Source organism: Taudactylus pleione, unplaced genomic scaffold, assembly GCF_031769625.1.
Source record: "Taudactylus pleione unplaced genomic scaffold, aTauple2 ptg000183l, whole genome shotgun sequence".
In the NCBI taxonomy this organism is placed as follows: Eukaryota; Metazoa; Chordata; class Amphibia; order Anura; family Myobatrachidae; genus Taudactylus; species Taudactylus pleione.
The window spans coordinates 8,365,967-8,371,079 of NW_028284585.1; positions in this window are offsets into that span (position 1 = coordinate 8,365,967).

Sequence of the window (5,113 nt, forward strand, 5' to 3'; positions counted from 1 at the left end):
TAGGCTTATGGCTTTTGAGTCTAGAAATAGTGATGTTGAGGGTCCATTCAATGCAGGTGACCATAGATACTCAGGCTAGGACAATTCAGGCCATGGCGGATCTTGAAAGTCAGAAATAACTTGCAAATGATGGTAAACGTTCCATCCTTGCTAGATTTTTTGGGTTCATTACTCCCTACTGCCTTAGGCATCCATAATGACTTCTTGTTTACCCAAACTGAAAGAGCTCATAGGATGGATCCGGAGAAAAGTGGAAACCATTCCAAACTATGGCCGGTAATTGTCAAATTTCTCGATTATAGGGCAATGTAAAAATTCTGTTTTTCTGCCGAAAAACTCCCTTGGTTGAGATGTCTGGCCAAAAGATCATGATTTTTCAGGACTTTCCAAAAGTAGTTTCTCATAAGCAGAGAGAGTTTTTAGAAGTTGGTCGCTTCCTTCAGCAACACACCCTCCTTTACCCTGCTAAATTACTAGTTAATGATAATGGTCAAACCCTATTTTTTGATGATCCCCTTTCTGGTCCAAAGGTCATGTCTACGTTCACCGCATGACCATTAAAATTTAGTATTTTCTGCGTTGCTATTGTCTGTTTTCGAGGGTCTCCCCTAATTATGACTGTTGTGGTAATTTACTTGACATTATGTGATTGCCTCCTTGTACGTCCATGTTACTGTTTGTTTTGCTGGTTTTTTTCTGTTATTAGCCCATTTTGCGTTGTTGTGGCAACATGCTCTAGTTTTCTGTAAAGAAAATGTTAGAAAATGGTGCCTTGAAGTATTTTTGCACAATGCCTATAGTTTCTTATAAGTATAAAATTTGCCTTTACATTGCCTTTTTTCCTGTACAGTCTTTACCTGTTGCTTATGGGACAGTACACTCTGCGGACACAATAATCTTTTTTTTTAGTCTCCATTGTATCTCCTAGCTCTTTTTTCTTGTTTGAGGGTCAACGCCAAGGAAAGGTTAGCCATGCCATTGCCAGAAACTCATCCTACACATTGGCAAATTCCTACTAACTTGCATCTAGTCTCCTGGAATGTTAGGGGATTAAACACGTGCATTCAAAAGAAGAAATTTCTTATGCATATCAAGAAGCTTCATCCTGATGTTACTTTCTTGCAGGAGATGCACTGATCTGGTACTGGCTCCTTCACCCTTAGGGCACCATGGATTGATACTTTTATGTCAACTCCTTATCGTAACAAGACTATGGGAGTGGCCATTCTGTTTAGCAGGTATTTGCAGTAGACTATCCTTGATCAGATCATAGACCCAGAGGGCCGCTACCTTACAGTGGATGTTGAAATGTATAATGCTAATTATACTCTTGTTAATCTTTATGCCCCAAATTTAGGCATATGATTTTTTTTAATACAATCTCTCAACTTTTAGCACAACATGAACCTTGCCTATTTTCATGGAGGGTAATTTTAACACAGTAGCAGACCCACTCCTAGATAAGTTCCCCTCCAATGCTTCTGCAAGATGTTGGCAACATATCCCTACACTTAAATTGTCCCTCCACTTAAAAGACCCCTACTTCTCCTTAACTCTTCTGATTGGTCCTACACCTTTTACATGGTGGTCCACCTATCTTTCTCCAGGAAAGACTATTATTTAATCTCTGATATCTTTGTTTCCAGGCTTATTTCAGTGGACCTCCATGACAACAATTTCTGACCATGCCCACATATCTCTGTCCCTGGACTTCTTGATACTGACCATCTATGGAGTTTTCATTCCTTACTTGCTGATTCTGAGGACTTTAATAATTTCTTGACTGTAAAGTGAGTGAAGTTCTTGGATGATAACTTAGATCACTGGGATACTCCAGTCCTATTTTGGGAGATGTCAAATGCAGACATGCAGGGTCATATAATAATTTTCCCATAAGACGCAAGAGGCTGCCAGAACCTACAGTTCCCATCGAGACTCCTTGACTTTGGCCTTTGAGAAGTACCTATTGGACCCAACGTATGATAATCTTTCCCTCTATAGACAAGCCAGAAAATTCCTGTAAAATAATTTGCTTTCCCAAGCCCATAACAAGTTGTCCTTATCCATATATAAATAGTATAGATGAGACAATTAGTCAGGTAGATTGCTAGCCAATGTGGCCAAACTGTGGCAAAAGCACAACGATATCATGGCTTTAAGAAATCCTACTATTTCCCTCCACAAATCCCCAGACCCTGTTGGGTTGTCTTGAGATTACTATAAACTGGTCCCCACATTGAAATAACTTTATACATAGGGAGGCCAATCCTCGGCCATTTAAATTTAAGAATTATTAAGAATAAAAAGCAAAAAAATACAATACTGGACTCGAGTATGGACCCTCCCTCCCTGTCCTGAGTCTGACTATGACTATCTGACAGGCAGCCCCCCTGGCCTCGTCACTGCGTCAGCAGCACACAAAACAATACAATATTAATAATAACTATTAACTTTTAATGTACTATTAGATTAAAGAGCAAAAAATACAAGAATGCACTGTAGTAGGACCCCAATCTGAATCATGTGACTATGAATATCTGACGTGAAAACAAAAAAACATTTGCTTATTTACTGTGCAAGTCCTTAGAATATGAGCATAAGAAACAAGAGTGTTATTAGTTTCCTCTCCCCGGCATGTGCGTCCTTTGGTGCAGATGATGCCTGCTGCTGAAAATGCATGCTCTGCCTGATGTAGGCGGAATTGTCAACATAAATTCATAAGCCTTCTGAAGACACAATCCATGCTTTTCATTGCTTTCAAACAATACCATCACAGTTTTGACAGTGTTCATCAAATCCTTTTCCTCATCAGACTGAGTCTGTTGGAAAGAAGGTTGTGTCAAAGAATCTTTCATTGCCTGTTCCAGTTGCTCTTGTAGGCTTATTTCCACTTCACAGCACTGTCCATCTTCAGAATGGTTGTTCTCGATCTCATTCATTAAAACTGCAAGATTCAGTAAATTAATCACATTCACATTAGTCACCACCTCCACCTCCATACGTAGATGGATTAAAATAAAGATGTAGCAACAATGCTACCACAGTTTCTTTGACCTCTGTTGATTTTGCAACTGTGGATGTGGTGTCATTTATGGCCCTTGGATTTTTAAATATTGCAGAATGCCTGCAAATTTATTTATACGTTCAATAATCCTTCTGTGAACAGCAACTGTGAGGTTCTTCGTCATTTCCGAACACTGTGTTTCCAGTTGTTGAAGAGCAAAGTTAATTGCAGGATCAGATGTGATGAGGTTGATGTCTCGATGACACAGAGCTTCTACAAAGAGTTTGACTGGCTGCAATGTCGACACAATTTCCTGCACATTCTCAAAATCAACAACTGTTAAATGAACTTGAGACTTGACATTGATCATTGCCTTCAGGATATAGCGCCTCAAACGTACAAATCTACTTATCATTTCAAAGAGGCTATTCCACCCTGTCTCGCAGTCGAGTATCAAGTTCAGCTCGTGTAAAATTTCAGCTCTTACGTACTTCTTCAGCACATTGTCATTTCTCGTTGGCATCCATTTGAAGATTTTAATGACCATCCTAACCTTCTGGACCAGGTGCTGGTAATCTTCTGAAAGTTCTGCAATGTTATCAGCTTGTTGTCAGTGACTTTAAATTCATCATCCTCATCTTTGTCAGCTGAATCATCATCAGATTAAATGTTGAGCATAGCACAGCTGCTGTTTGACTGATATGAGCCGGCCCACTCTTTTCATTACACTGGCGCCATCAGTACAAATAGCAACTTGGAGAGTTTCGTTTTCAGCAGGTCCACACATTTTTCAGCTGGCATTGATCCAAAGATTCGAACCATACCGAGGCTCCAGAACTGAGATTGCCCGATGTGAACATTGATATTCATGTACCGTTTATTGTTAGTAGATGTCAACTCATCAAAAGTTAGACTAAAGCGTTTTCCACCTGCCTTCAGCTTTGCAAGTTCAATTGCTACAAACCTTCTAGTCATCTCTCCATGTTCCATCACAAGTTGTTTTATTGTTATGTTTATTTCCTATGGGCATGTTATTTTTTTTCCTGTAGTGTTAGGGGTCAACCAGGGCTCCAACACCACAGGTATAAAATAACATTGCCCAGCACAGGCCCACAGGAAAAAAAAAATCTTTCATGGCCCACGGCCAGGCCCCCCAACATTGTCCATAGGAATAAATTAGCATTCATGGACAACCCTGGCCACAGCCCTACAGGAATAAAATATATTTCAGGGCCCATAGACGAGCCCTGCCCTAGCCCCCCCTACATACCATTTTATTATCATACAAAATATACATAATCATCATGGCCCAGCCCCACTGGAAAATACTCCTGACTCCAATCTACAGGCTCCACTCCAGGGCCGGACAAAACTTTTGTGACAGACTCTCACAGCCACCCCACACCGGCACCGCTGAGTGAGCACCTCCATCCTACTTATACATCCATGCAGAGAGATACTCCATCTTTCCCCTCTTTTCACTGACAATGCTCCCCAACCCGAATAAAAGAAAAACAAGAATCAAAGTCCCATTGCCTCATCACTTTATTGAACTGCAATTTCAAAATCTTAGCCAAAAGCATGGCAACATTGTTGCAGCAAAGTTTAACAAGTCTCAATCAATCACCAGCTGGGGTTTGTGAAGGGGCAGAAGTCAAATGGCTATTGAGACCACACTGGCAGCATCGCGACAACTACAATCTGAATTGCTCTTACTGAGTTTCTGATACTCATAAGGCAAACTTCTCTGTTCTTTGATCATACCTATTTGCAGTGCTGAAATACAGAGAATTTGACCCTGCTTTCTTTAAATTGATTAAATACTATTATGACTCCTTATCCACTTAACTTTTGTTTAATGGCCTTTAGGGTGAAAAGATGCAGTTGGGTCATAGAAACCCTCAGATTTGTCCACTCTCACTGTTGCTATTCAACTTTGGCATTAGACCCACTCCTTAAAAACCTTCAAAATTGTTCTCCCTTTTGTTAGAATCCATAAGAAGCACAGTTCAGCAGCTCCTGCTGAGGTTAGCTTTAGTGGCTTCAATCGGTCTCCTGGCAACCAGTCAGGTGTGCAGACCAGGGTTCATCCTGCTGAGCTGTCTTCTT